This window comes from Lygodium microphyllum, unplaced genomic scaffold, assembly GCF_053477565.2.
Source record: "Lygodium microphyllum isolate KBCC unplaced genomic scaffold, Lygodium_microphyllum_v1.1.10 scaffold_85, whole genome shotgun sequence".
NCBI lineage: Eukaryota > Viridiplantae > Streptophyta > Polypodiopsida > Schizaeales > Lygodiaceae > Lygodium > Lygodium microphyllum.
Window position 1 is genome coordinate 238,575 of NW_028229568.1, and position 15,809 is coordinate 254,383.

The following is a 15,809-nucleotide window of genomic DNA, read 5'->3' on the forward strand; positions in this document are numbered from 1 at the left end:
AACGCATTCCACACCCGGCTTTCCGGAGCGTCCATCACCGAATGCCCTGATGTGGATTGTGAAGAATCAACACACATATTAAAATCCCCCATCAAAAAACCCCGTCTGCCAAGTGACAAGGAGGTCTGCAAAGTATTCCAAAGATCCCGGCGGGATAAAGGGTCATTCGGAGCATAAAGGCCCAGCAACCATAAGATCTCTCCTTCAAATAAAACTTCAATTACCACAAAGCGGCCATGTACATCATTTTTAATAAGAACAGGCTGATATTTCTCGTGTACAATCATAAGCACACCAGAATAATGCATGGCATGTGTTCCTGCATAAAACAAGCGAAACCCATGGCAATCCACAACTTTTCCTACTTCACCGTGACTCTTGTGCTCAACAGCACACAAGACATCCCACTGATTCTCATGCAATACAGTCCACATGGCATCCTGTGATATTTTGGCACCAACGCTGGCTCACATCTTTAATAGGGAAATTTGTGAGGGATTTTCAACCTGTTGGTCAAACCATATTATTGTGCCGCTCTTTAAGAGTGGAGACCCTGCGCTACCTAGTAACTACCGAACTATCATGATTGGACACATGCTGGCCAAGATATATGGCTCTATCGTGGAACAAGCATTGAGTGAATGGGCCGAGATGCATGGCCTGAGATCAAAAGGCTAGGCTGGCTTTAGGAGGGGATATACAACTCTAGACCATATCTTTACATTGAGGGCAATCATTGAAGAAGGCAAGGCATTCAAGAAAAAGATCTATTGCTGTTTTGTGGACTTTCGCAAGGCCTTAGACACAGTGTCACGTGCTAGACTCATGAGAAGAATGCAAAACATTGATGTGCCTGTAGAGATACAACGGAGTATCTATGCCTTGTATGAGACAGTGACGGGCAGATTACGAACACCTGAGGGCATCTCAGATACAGTCAATAGCACCATTGGGGTGAAACAAGGCTGTCCACTTTCACCGACGTTGTATATAGATGAAATTTCAGAATATGTGGATAGGACTGGTGGGGCCAGAGCCAACCTAGCTGGAGTGCTGATACCATTACTGCTTTATGCCGATGATATTGTACTTATATCTGACTCACCTGAGGGACTAAATAAACACATGGATGCATTATCAGCTTTTTGCAGAGATAGAGATCTTAATGTGAACCTTGGGAAAACTAAAGTTATGGTATTTAACACTTCAGCTGCTTGGGTGACAAGCTGAGCACCAGTTTACTTTTGATGGAGAGCCAGTGGAGATGGTTAGGCAGTATGTCTATTTGGGGTCACATTGAAGGAACCACAGTTCTCTTGGAGAGAGACATCAGAGGCTCGTTTGGCAAAAGCATATGCAGCCTTAGGTGCATTGGAGAGGCAATGTGCTCACATACAATTTCATGAGCCGCGCACCAAGCTGTGGCTTTTTGACACCCTGGTTACGCCCACACTCCTATATGGTGCAGCTCCTTGGGGTCCGAGTCTCTTTAACACGAGGAGAGAGCCTTTGGAAAACCAGGATGGACCAGAGAAGGAATACTATGACAGATGGGAGCATATGAAAAGACCACTGGTCATGATGATCTCACGTATGATACGAGCGAAGAGCTCAACCCCACATGAGATTATCAAAGCTGAGTTGGGAGCATCACCCATGGTGGCTGAGGCCTTGGTCCAAGCAATGACATTCATACATAGACTATGAAGCTCCCCCAAGATAGATACCCATGGCTAGCCTTGGCCTCTTCTAGACAACTAGCAGCAGACAGTGACAAACACTGTTGGTATGCTCAGATGAGTACATGGATGAGTCTACATGGGCTGTAGATTGACAAACTACCCCCCTTTGACTATAGCCTGGATTGCCCTACACTTGACCTAAGCCGATCAGAGCTAAACCATGTGATCAGAGCAGACATAGTGAAGTTAGATACGGAGAAGACCTGGATCCGCCGACCCCCCTCCCCCCATGGCACGAGGATGGCACACTACCAGACCCACTTCCTTCAGGTATCTGAGGATGGTTTCATCACCCAACCTAATTACATGGACACACAATTGCCTCATGGACTACGCACAGTCATTGGTCAGATCCGCACCTCATCCCACCACCTGAGGATTGAGACAGGCAGATGGGAGGGTATACAGACAGAAGAATGCATATGCCCACTATGCGATAGAGAGCTAGAGACAGAGGAACACTACATCTGCCGATGCACTATATATTATAACATACGAGGTAGATACCACTGTCTGTTTCGAGAGGGTTTTGGACCCCTGAGACGGATCATGCAGTTTGAGGATCAGAGATGCTTGGGATTCTTCCACTTGGAGCTCCAGAGGTGCAGAGCAACAATTCTACGGAGTAGGAGGCCCCCACAGCTCGGCTCACATAGACAGAGAGGAGTTACTGACTTTTTCACTGATACACGACAGAGTGTGGCAGATACCACTACTACTGCCACACAACCTACAGGAGTACATCATCATTGGACCTCATCTTCTGTAGGTGTCGCTTTGGATAGAGCAGTGGCACTTCGCCGGTCTAGGTGCCCACGTCCACCCGGACGAAGGCCTAGACATCCACACCACAGACAAATTAAAGCCATCATTAAGCGCCACAGGAGACTGATGCCGAGACGCCTCAGCCATGCAGAGATACACCTCCTTAGAGAACATACATATCATTGATGGATAGTTTTCCTCTCTCTACTCTCACTTTCAAATCACTGACATGTTTCCCTTTTATAGGACACTATTTCATTTTTTTCCAGTCTTATAGGCATGTTTTTCATCTTTTTCTCGTTCCAGATGAGAAACACACCATCATTGTATGTATTGCTTTGGTCTCATAGGCCACATTGGCCTTTTAGAGACGTTAATACTCTCTCTCTCTCTCTCTCTCTCTCTCTCTCTTTTAATGGGTAATTTTTATTATATCAAATCACAAAAGGCGCTGAATCCTCCCTAGGGAGAAGATCAACATGTTGCACAAGATCTAACTGCTAGTGTAGAAGACCCTTGAGATTGGCACTATGTCCTTCGACACCCACAACAAAGTCTAAGACGAAAGCATTCGAGATGATCGGATTATGCCAACAGCCCCAAATTCTAGAAAAATGGAAGAAGACCTTCATATGTGGCTACACGGGGTGGCATATTTGGCCGTAGCCAAAACCCAATTAGAAGGGTATAGCGATAGACCAGCAACTGCTTGCTTCATATCTGTTAGAAGAGCCCAAATTTTCCTAGCTAAAGGGTAGGAAATAAATCTATGACACAAAGATTTCATGCTGGTTGTACAAAAAAAGCAATGGCCATTGGAGATTCTGCGCTTAGAAAGGGCTGAAGCAAGGGGAATCCCACCAATAATCTCTCTCCAAAGACAGACCTTGCATTTGAATGGGGTCTTGTTCAACCCTCCTTTCATCATTGTCATTTTCCACCAAGCCTTGGATTTATGCATGCCCCAGATCGCATTGGCTTTAGTAACCAACCAATGCTTGTCCTTAATCAAAAGATGATACACTTGCTTAGCTGAAGCTTTTGAAGACAAAGACAACTAGCAAGATCCCAATATTGCCAAGGGCAATCCGAGTCAGCTGAAGGAAAAGGTTGCATAGGCCACAATAACCTTTGAATCCAGCCCCATAAGTCACAATATCCACCAAGAATCCAAAAAAGTCTCATGGCCATATGGAAAGACATCATGCCCCCATGGCTCATCAAAGTGGCATCCACAACAAATGACAAACCCAAATGTGCCATACAATTGAACTTGGACCTATCCTCCTGTTTCCCATTGCAAGAGAGCAAGCGCGGCATTGCCAACAATTCCAGCTGAAAGGAATTTGCGTGCAGGATGCTAGTGGATCTTGTGAAGAATGAGCTCCAAGAAGAAACTAAATGATTCACTAAGATAGAGGAGGATGTGGAAAAGTAAGCATCGGAGTTAAAAACGTGCCACCATGATGCATGTATGCTAGTGTTACCATGTACAATACCTCGGTCTTCCAGAAAAAAACAGACTCTAAAGACCCAACGATGATGATCTGTAGATATTGCTCTGAAACATATGGGTCTATACATCCAAAATCGCCCCAGCACCCATGCTCTTTGGGGTGCAAACATGGCTCCAAGAAATCCAAGAGATACTTGCATGCAACGACTTCATTTTCCACAGATATGTTTGGTAAGAGCATTCAAACAAGCGGTAATCCAAGGCAGGGTAAAAACTAGGTAAGCATGGGTAGCATAATGGCTTGGGCTACTTTGAGGCATACATGAAAGGGTGACGCCTATGTTTTCCAATAGATAAATTTTGCCTCCATCTTTTCGGAGATCCGTTCCAACAAGTATTTTAACTGAACATCAACACCCAAAGGATATCCCAAGTGCCTAACAACATTGCCATAGGGCACCACCATCCCCTGCCATCCCAAGGGCTAGATGTCAAATTCAGTGCAGTTGATGAGGGATGATTTCTCAGCATTAACATAGAGACCACAAACATGCTCAAATAGAGTCCAAACATCCAATGCCTTACGAAGATTGTCCTTCTCTACATGCAAGGTCATAAAGGTGTCATCTAATAGCGACTATGCAACAAAATGCTGTCCAAAATGAAGAGATAAACCCGCCAACTTGTTGAGAAACCCTTCACCCGCCGTTTGCGTTTTTAGCGTTTCTATGTTTTGCGTTTAGGGTTTGCAGCCCCAAAAAGAGGCGCCATCCTAGACTGACTATGCCTATTTATAGGCCACTCTCTCATTCATTTCTCATGGCTGATTCATTCAGTCCGTCACCTCTTCTCTCTAGCCTCTCCGCCGCCCTCACACCCCTTCATGAGGACATTGCGGTTCGTGGTTCGTGGCTTTCTTCATCATCTTCCTTATGCTACGTCACCCTTGTTCCCTTGTATCACATTCACTCCATGATTGAGAACTTCATCATTCCATTCATCAGAGTTTCTTCTCTCCTCTCTTAAGACTCCATGTTTGCCAAGTTCACTCCGTGTTCCTCCCCGCAAACCCTACTGTCTCGCTAGTACGTCATCTTTTGACATGGTATCAGAGTTGGATCAGCTCAAACAGTGGCAAAGACCTCCACTCCAGTGGAGGCAAAGACCTCCACTCCAGTGGAGGCAAAGACCGGTGGCAGGTTCCACTTTAGTCTTTTCTTCTTCCTTCTACTGCGTTCTACTGCGGCATTTTACTGCTACGTTCTACTGCTACATTCTACTGTGGCATTCTACTGCGACATTTTACTGCGACATTTTACTGCAACATTCTACTACTCCGTTCTATTGCGGCATTCTACTGTGGCATTTTATTGCGTTGTTCTACTGTTGCATTCTACTACAGCGTTTTACTGCGACGTTTTATTGTTGTGCATTAGAAGATATCATTTTTCTCCCTCCCACCCTCCCTTATCCAGTTTACCACACCGGTACCATGGTGTCTCCCCCGACAGATTGCCCTTCTACTGAGTGCTCCTATTGCAGCACAAATGGTCATCCCACCGAAGACTGTCAACATCGACCTTTGCTCCCCACCCCTCCGGAGTATATGCGTCTTCCACCAAGCACTCCTTGTGCCACCTCTCCTTTCTGGGACACAGAGATCGTTCTACATCGACAATTGGAGTATTATGCTCAAGGCAATAAGCTGCACCCGACATGCACTAAGTCCTTTCGAGCACACGGAGACTCTAAGACCTTACGAGGCGATAAGCCCTCCTGGAGACCACCCCACAACGCAGAGGTTTCCCCCACCCACTTCTTGGTACAGTCGCTTCCACGGCCCACATCTCCTCTACAGTCCACTCTCCTGAGAGCTTGGGACTGTTTCCCACCCTTGGCTCATCCTAAGCCTCCTTCTTCCCACCCTCTTCCAACAGGTTCAAGAGGCCACTTCTGGGTGCTTTCTAGCTTCTTCTTCCGAGCCCCAGATACCTTCTTCGGCACGACCGGCGGCACTTCCTTCGTCATCAAATGCTTTGCAGTCCGTGAGCCATGAGTGGTTAGATTCCCTTTCTCTCTCAAACTCGGATTCAGAGGGAGATTTTCTCACTTCGCCCTCAAAGGGGGCTTCTAGTTCTTCTTCGGCTTCAAAGGGGGATCCTACTTCTACTCCTTCCGATTCAAAGAGGGACCCTAAGTGCCATGAAGTTCTTCATACACCACCACCTTTCACTTTCGAGGAGTGGCTCGAGCTCCTTTAAGAAGTCATTTCCTCTACTCATACCCAGGATCTAGAGGATCTACCTAGATCGGGGCCCTTGGGTCTTCAACAGCGACTTGGTGGCTAGGCCTTTGTATTCCTTTCAACATGGAGTCACAGAGCTAGTGGCTTCTCTCCTGAGGTTGAGTTTCAGATTCTACAGCTCATCCTGTCTCTTGATTATCTTCAAAGGTCTCCTTTCAAGTGGTATTCTCAAATTACAGGGTGGATCTTCTTCGTCCCTTGGTCAGCCTGGAGCCACCTCTCGAGATATGGGTATATCCTTATGGTTCTCGGCACCACACAGTCCGACATTCCTCCTATTCATTGCATGTTTTCATCATCTTTGTCCTAGGGTGCTTGGGCAAGTGAACAATTTCCCCATGAGGGACACTGTCCAAGTGGCACCTACTGCATGATCATTCTTCAGCATGCAACATTGCATCTCCACCTCACTCTTCTCTTGTTCCCCTTTTTGGGTCTGAGAGGGGGTGTTGAGAAACCCTTCACCCGCAATTTGCGTTTTTAGTATTTCTATGTTTTGCATTTAGGGTTTGCAGCCCCAAAAAGGGGCGCCATCCTAGACTGACTATGCCTATTTATAGGCCACTCTCTCATTCATTTCTCACGAATGATTCATTCAGCCCGTCACCTCTTCTCTCCTGCCTCTCCAACACCCTCACACCCCTTCAGGAGGACATTGCGGTTCGTGGTTCGTGGCTGTCTTTATTATCTTCCTTATGCTACGGCACCCTTGTTCCCTTGTATCACATTCACTCCATGATTTAGAACTTCATCATTCCATTCATCAAAGTTTCTTCTCTCTTCTCTTCTCTTCTCCATGTTTGCCGAGTTCACTCCGTGTTCCTCCCCGCAAACCCTATTGTCTCACTCGTACGTCATCTTTTGACACAACTGTCTAGTCCTTACCATATGGGATAACATGATCAGCACTGGATGTGTTGCCAAGGAAAAACACAGAGGGCTCAATGGACAGCCCTTTCAAAGCGAGCATGCAATGGGAAAGGGGTCAATAATTCCATCATTTAACATAACCCTGGAAGAAGCATCATCACTAATGGTATAGATCAACTGATACATACATAGACCAAAACCCATAGTATGCATCAGCTCTACAAGAAAGGGCTAGTCCAAATAATCGAAAGCTTTCTCTAAATCCAACTGCACTACTATCACCTCCTAGTTAGACTGCTCGGCATACTGAATTCCCATTTGTACATTCAACACATTATGCAAAATGTTTCTATATCCCCCCCCCCTTTTTTTCTCAATGAAGCCATGATCATTGGGGTGCACAATGGTAGGGAGATGCCTGTGGAGGCAATTAGCCAATGCTTCAAAGAAAACTTTATACATTGAGCCATCCCAATGAGGCCATCCCGATTCCCAAATAAAGGCATAGGTTTCAAAAACTTCATTAGTAAGGCCATCCCGATTCCCAACCGAGGCTTTTATCCATAAGTAGGTGCAATAAGACATCCATGACCTCATCTTCACGAATGTCACTTTCCAATGCAACCTATATATATCAGATGAAACGTGGTCCTCGACCAAAGCATAAAAAGCCAAACAGGCGGTAGAAATATACTTAAGAGGGGTGTTGGGCCCACCAAAGAAGCTCCCAAAGATAGTCAAGACACATGCAACAAAGAACTACGACTCCATAACCATATGCCCATTTGGATGCTATAGTCCAACCATATACTCATGGGCAAGGAAGGATGTAGAGCCCGAAAGAATTTATGAGACTAGCAAGAGGCATCTTCCAAATTGTCAATCAAAGAAATTAATTTAGCCTGCTAATAAGATCTCAATTGGAACTAGAAGATAAGATCGATCGATCACATAGCCAGTGAGGACAAGATTGTATCATCTAGGGACTCGAGAAAGCAATGAATGCATCAAGGCTATAGTTCCTCTACTGCCTGTCGACACTGCCTGTAAAGGGATGCACTCCTCTTGATGGGAAGTCAAACATAAATCAGTCAAACAATTGCCCCATATAATCATTCCAAAGAGAGTGCTTCAAATAAGCCGAATCAAGCGCAATATAAGCTTTGCCCAAAAACTATTCAAAAGGAATCATCCACGATGCAAGCAGCTCAAACTAGAACATGGTCTGACAAGCCGTAGCATTGCAAGACCTGCATATCCAAGATCTCTAGCATGAAGGTGTCATGATGCATGACGTAAATACAATCCAATCTAGACCATTTAGTGTTATGCTGCGTCAAGTGAAAAGTGAATCTTGGATCCAATGGGCAAAGCCAAGACCAAAGATCTTGTTTAAGAACATTCAAAGCAAGCTCACACCAAACATGGCTCTCACGAGCATCCATCACTAAATGCTAAAAGATAAACTACAATGCATTGATACACACATTAAAATCTCCCATCAGCAAACCTAGTCTACCAAGTGCCAAACAAAGTGCCCAAACAAAGTGCCAACCTATCCCACAAACCACATCTACACAAGGGATCATTTGGGACATATATGCCCCATAGTTACACGAAAAGGCCTAAAATGGCACTTAGGAAGGGGCAAAATGCCAAACAAGGTCAGAGTCTCTTGCAACATGTCTCCTCAACCAAAATGTTTTGTAATGCCCAAATGGCACCACGTGGTATTTAAGCCCGAACCCGAAACGTTTCAAAAAACGTTTAAGGACATAAAAAGTGTCCATGGAATAGCATGCAATATTTATGGTCAAAAATTGAAATTTTGTGCCCTTTTAAGAAAAGATATTCTTTTTTAGGCCACAGATGTGCTGTTTTGCAAGTTGAGCAAGTGAAATCAGATGAGCCATATCAATCACAACCTTTACAAGCAAAAACGGACATACCCTTTCAATCATTATCTTTCATAAAAGAAACATTGTGATTATCCCATATGTGAACATTAAAAGCGAACAACTAAAATAAGGAACATGGCCATGATTTGGTTCCAACTACATTCTACCAATCAAGGCCAACACTTATGACTATCAAATTATGACGCACTAAAATAAGGATCATAACAACGATTTGGTTCCACCTACAGTCTATCAATCAAGAGGAACTCTTATGACCATCAAATATGACCAACAAAGAATCTAATCCCTCTCTCTATCTCTTTTTTCGTGAAGGTAATTGAATTAAGTAAATATTTTACATCAGACCATCAGGTCAGCTTAGAACTCTCTCTCCGAATATATACATCACACCATCCAGTCAGGATTCTCACTAAATCTCTTACATACTGTTACATCAGATCATCAGGTCCTCCAAGAAGGTGACGAAAGACTATTGGGACTTTAACACAAGAAGAAAGTCACACTGCTGGTGTAGAGCGAACAATAGCCAGCCAGGGAGCAGCAATGTCAGGAAGAACGAGGTCAGTTGATATCATAGAAGAAATCTGCCATAACACCAAACCTCGAATACAGGCCACATGACCATGGATGCCTGAGACCGAATCAAAAATAAAGGCATTCCGAGTACGTCAAATATGCCACATGGCAATCCATCTCACGAACGGTAACAGGCAGGAATAATCAGAATGCAAAGAAGGATTTAGGGAAGCTTTCCCATAATCCAAGAATGGGCTGATATGCGTAGCTAAGTAGACGAGAGCCACACGCGAAAAATAAAACACCAGACCTGTCGCACAACTGGACAAGAGACAAAAAGATGAAGCAATGTTTCATCACATGTAGTGCAGAATACACAACGTCCAGCACAAATCTTCCGAGCACGCAGCACCTCTCCAGTTGGAAGACCACCAATCAACAATCTCCACAAGAAGAATTTCCTCTGATAGGGAACCTTGGACTTCCATAGCTTAAGGAATATTTCCTGCCACTTCTTTTTGCCATCCCTAATATGCCATAATTTATTCACATTTGTAGTGACCCATCTCTTGGCCTCCACCATCTGATAGTAAATCTGGTTAGCAGACCTCTTCTCAAAATCATCCGATATCACAAACTTCCAGTCACACCATGGATACAAAGGCTGTAGAATCGGTAACGGAGAGAACCTCTAAAGTTTGACTTGTATGGATCACCAGATATCACCATATCCTCAGGGTACCCGAAAATGTTGACGAATACGCCAAAAAGAGTAAAGCCGGGACTGGCTAGGAATAACACCGTCCAAAATTGTCTACAACCCCAAACGAGCCATCCGATTAAACTTGAGTCTGTGCAAATCTTTGTCCGGCCAATCTAACAATCTGGAGGAGGCCAAGACTTCTCCTTGCAGCGAATTCGTGTCCTTACAAATCTCAGGAGGGCGCCAAACTAAAAAACGTAAGATCTCCTGCCAAGATGCAATCAAATGAGAAAGGAGAAAAGACTGGGTGATCTTAAGAGGCCTCGAGGAATTAAGCAAATGCCACCAAGAGGCACGAATGACCGTGTTACCATGGGAGATGCCAGTCTTTTCAATGAAAAATTTTGCTATGTCTGACCAAGGATGACTCTGTACACATAACGCCTACAAAAGGGCCAACCTCAAGGCTTTCATATGCAAATTAACATCCAGCAAAGCTGCTCCCCCCATTCGTTTAGGCATAGTCACATGCTGCCACGAAATCCAGACCTGTCCCAAACGGTTCCCCTTCTTTTTCCACAACATGGACCTGATAGGCTGAACAAGTTCCAAAAGGGACTTCTTAGTCCAAGGAAGCACAGGCAAAAAGAATGATATCATACTGATCATAATACTTTGAGCAACTTTCAGTTTGACATGTAAAGGCCAACCTTGAGATTTCCAGTACATGAACTTGTCATGAATCCGGGAGCCCATCCAATCCAATAAGGCCCGGGGTGCTACCTCCACACCAATAGGGTATCCCAAGTGTCTAGTGATATTTCCCTTTGAGATCACAATTCCATGCCAGCCCAAGGCTTGCAGATCAGTCTCCGTACAAGATAGAAGGGTAGATTTCTGAGTATTAATATGAATACCACATGCCAAAGAAAAAAGATTCCACGCCACCATTGCCCGAGTAACATTAGTGCAATCAGCCTTAAGGAACATAAAAGAATCATTTGCCAAAGATTGACCCACAAGTTGAGTGCCACTGGGAAGAGACAAGCCAACTATCTCACCTTGATCAGCCAGCTTATCCATCAAGGAGAGCATCGGGTGAGTGACTAAGGCAAACAACAAAGGGCTGAGAGGGCAGCCTTGCCTAAGGGACCGAGATAAGGCAATTTCTTCTGTGATCCCTCCATTAAGAGCAATATGAGCCACAGCTCCCTGACCAATAGTGTCAATAAGAGAAACCATGCGAGGGTCAAATCCCATTGTAGACAATAATTGCCGCAAAAAAGACCAGCTAACATGATCAAATGCCTTCTCAATATCGAGCTGCAGCATAATTACTTGCTGTCCTGAAGCTTTAGCATAGTCAATACCCAGTTGAACATTCAAGATGTTATACATTATATTGCGGCCTTTAATGAAACCATATTGGCATGGATGAAACAAGTGCGGAAAAACTTTCTGCAATCTGTTAGCAATGATTTTGGAGAAAATTTTATATAACGAACCCATAACAGAAATTTTATATAATGCGGGACGCGGGGGCGCAGGAATTTACGCGGAAAGAGTACGCACAGGCCAAGTGGCCGAAATAGGCCAATTTTATCGTACGAAATCGTACCGTACGGTACCATACAGATCGTACTATACACACCGTTCCGTCCCACGTACGGAGGCAACTATGATTGGCATGAACATAATCCGACATAAGATTGTTGGCAGCGACCTACATAAACTGAAGAGACCCATCAGTTCTGTGAGCATGAAGCATGAACAACTTGCTGAGGCAAATTCGGGGCACATAAAACCGGTTCATCAACCAACATCTTACGACATTTACCCATCTCATCCCCATCCATCAACTATCCAAAATCTTCAGCCAACAATTCACCATCCAATTCCGCTAAATCTTTGTCTATATGCTGGTCGAGAAAGGCCATATCAATACCATTTGACACCTACAGATTTGCCATAACAAAAATCTCTCTCTCTCTCTCTCTCTCTCTCTCTCTCTCTCTCTCTCTCTCTCTTTTGTTCTCGACCCTCACTGGCTATCTCAAATCTGAACAGAATCCGTCTCCTTCTTCAATCCCTGCATGTATACTGCACCTAGTATACAATCAGACTGTGAAGGACCGCACTTCTGCAACTTGTGCAACAAAACCTCACAATGTGCCTTCAAGCCCTTTGCGCAGGTCGTGAATAGGCAAATGTTCTGTTCGTCAATTAAGCAAGCCGTCAGTCTACTGGCCTTCTCTCTCTCTCTCTCTCTCTCTCTCTCTCTCTCTCTCTCTCTCTCTCTCTCTCTCTCTCTCTCTCTCTCTCTCTCTCTCTCTCTCTCTCTCTCTCTCCAAAAAAGCTTGCAACAAAGAAAGATAGACAGTGTTGCTATGCACATATAAGCACATGGTTGAACTTGCATGGCATGAATATAGACAAATTGCCACCGTGTGATTACAGCCTTGATTGTCCCACTTTGAGTTTCAGTCGTTCAGAGTTGAATAGAGTGATCAAAGCAAACATCACTAAAGTGGAGACAAAGAGGACTTGGTCCAAGCCCCCTTTCCCATTAGGCACAAAGATGGCACAATACCAATGTCACTTCCTGCAGCTTTCCCATGATGGTTTGATAATGAGGCTGATATATATGGATGCTCAACTTTCTCATGGGCTTGGAGTTGCTATTGGACAGATCACACCTCATCACATCAGCTGATGATTGAAACATGTCGATGGAGCCATGTTGCAGCAAATGAGAGGATGTGCCAACTTTGTGGATGGGAGCCAGAGACGAAGGAACACACATTTGTAAATGCATTGTATACTATGATATCCGAGACTCGCTACCATTGCCTCTTTAAGGAGGGCTTTGGAGCACTGAGACAGGTGATGGACTATGAGGACCAGAGATGTCAAGGCCTTTTCTTACAGACCTTTTCAGTATAACTGACCCCCCATCCACTACCACCTTAGACACTACATCTCCTACTGATAGGCGCCATCAAGGGACATCATCAGGCAGCATCATAGTAGACAAAGCTACAGCGTTATTCAAAGCACGACACTTCAGCATACCTCTGCATTTTCTTTTCCACATTGGATGCATGGCAGCTGTCTCCAAGCTACACAGGCTCTCGGATGGGAGGATCCAGCCACTCCTGTGGGATTGGTTTGTTGTTTGTGTGTGTGTGTAAGATTCATGCTTGAAAAAAAAAGGAGGTTGGTGGGTGTGGCCAAAAGTACCCTGTTTTTTCATCCGAAATCGCCATATTGTACGGATCATACTGTACTACATATGGACACAACTATGGCCTTACCAAGCCCAAATCAAGCTGCAAAGAAAAGAGGATCTAGACCAAGCCACAACTTGCACTCTTAAAAGCCCTCCTAGAAAAGGTCTTTCCATGTCTATTCACTTGGTATGAGCCCTCAAATTTTAACATTAACATTAAATGTTAATGTGAAAATAATCACTAGGCCCGCGAGAGCTGCCCATGCATGCAGCTCTTAGGCATGTACAATAGGATCCCCATGCAACTCCTAAAGGAAACTTAGAATAGCTGTTAGATTCCTCCAAAGGGCCCTCTCCTCCTCCCAACACTGCTATTGAGCTCTGAGGACCCAAATCTTGCTCAACTTCTCCATGGCCTCTAGAACCTACTCTAAAATCCATCCATCCTGTGCCCACCCTCTCGTCTAAAGCTGCTCAACTTGCCTTCCCAATTCCTCATTCCCATAGGTCAAGCCCGGATACGATAGGAATGAGGATCCAATTTTGAAGCAAGGGCATCAAGCATGAGGAGCACCAAGGAATGATCTTATAAAGTGGTCCTTGTCAACTATCCCACCTATGCTCTAGTGTACCCCCATTCCCCTATTACACTTATCATGTTCCTCCGAAGTTCTAGTGTGAACGCTCCCTTACCCAAGGGCAGGTTTTACCTTCTAGCTGGAGAAGGGTTTTTTCCTCATCTGAACACCCATCAATGGGTGCGGTATGTCATACCTTAGGGATTGTACTTTCACATCATTTTTACATAGCGGATGTGACATTCTCTTGTTGTTCACTTGTTCACTGTTACCGCATGTGTGTGTGTGTGTGTGTGCATGCACACGTACGCTGCTGAATCCAAACCTAAGCCATACCTCCTCTCAGCCACCGCCGCCGCCACTGCCGCCATTGATCCTCACACTCAGCTACTCTCTCATATACCAGTTTCTGTTCCAGCCTATCAATCGGCACGCTTCATGCCAAAAATGTCCTGCCTGCTGCGCATCAAATCAGTTCCCTGCCAAATCTGTCACCAGCTGTCCCGTCTCCTGCACCATGCCCAATCTGACCCGACTCTCCTATCAGCCATTCCTGGAGGGCACAGGTGGAAAGGTGGAAAGTGGACAGTGAAAAGGTGGAAAGGGGGCCAAAACGGGACGTCGTGTGGCAGGACAGGTGGGTAGTAAACAGTGTCCAGCAGCACGATGGCATGCGGGGTGGGTGCATGTAGGGGGTGCCACGATATTCTGTCGTGGGGCACCCACGCAGCTTTTGTTTTGTGGGGGTGGGGTGTGGGCAGGGCAGCAGCTCATCAATCCTTATGCTTATGATGTTTACTTACTATATGAGATAGAGATACATGATACGATCTAGACTTGCTCATGTTGTCATAGGCCTAAAGGATTTGCCCAGCCCTCATGTACTAGAGCCTGCAGCATCACGATCAAAGGCCTAGTGGATGATTGGGAGCCTCATAGAGTGGCAAATGTGGAGGGCACAATGCCAGATTACTGCTGGAGAGTGAAGTGAAGCTAGTCACACAGCTTCCCAAATGAAGTGTCTCAACTCCCACCATCTGTCCAAAGACCAGTGCAGATACTCCATTGCTCTCACTGACTAGACCTGCCCATCTTAGAAGTTAATGCTCAAGGTCAACGGCTGGGGACAGTAATAGGCTGCATCGATGCTGGACTAAAGGTTTCCCTGCAGAAAGGGGACAGCCTGATCTCAATCTCAGTGTCAAAGGAGGGAGGCTGGCAGCTCCAAAGAGGAGCAGCTCAAGACAGTGAAGTAAAGCTAGTCACAAAGCTTCCCACATGAGGCATGTCCAAACTCCCAGCATCTGTCCAAAGACCATTGCAGAATACTCCATTGCTTGCGTTGACTGGAGCTGCCCATCTGAGAAGATGAGGCTGCACCAATGCTGAAGTAAAACCTTCCTTGTGGAAAGGAGACAACCTGATCTCAATCTTGGTGTCGAAGGAGGGAGGCTGGCTGCTTAAAAGAGGAGCAGCAACTCCAGAAAGACCCTTGGAGGAGGAAGAGAACAGAAAGAGGTGATGGGAGAGGAAGGGACAAGATTGGGAGATGGCGGCAGCAGTTGTGCAAGCACATGTGGGAGATAGGCGGGAGTAGCGGCTCCCACAGGAGAGTCAGGCAGGATAGGTGACAGCAGCAGTCATGTGCAAGGTCAGAAGTGGCTGAGAGTGGTGCATGACAAGGGGCAGGCAGGGAAGAAGGGAAAGAAAAAATGAAGGGGGGAGG

The 15,809-nt window shown here is 45.4% G+C and overlaps 1 protein-coding gene across 1 annotated transcript in view; it reads right to left on the reverse strand.

The window, feature by feature from the left end:
- Positions 1-15,809, reverse strand: part of LOC148008682 (uncharacterized) — a 115,976-nt gene that overhangs the window by 53,244 nt on the left and 46,923 nt on the right. The window lies entirely within an intron of this gene.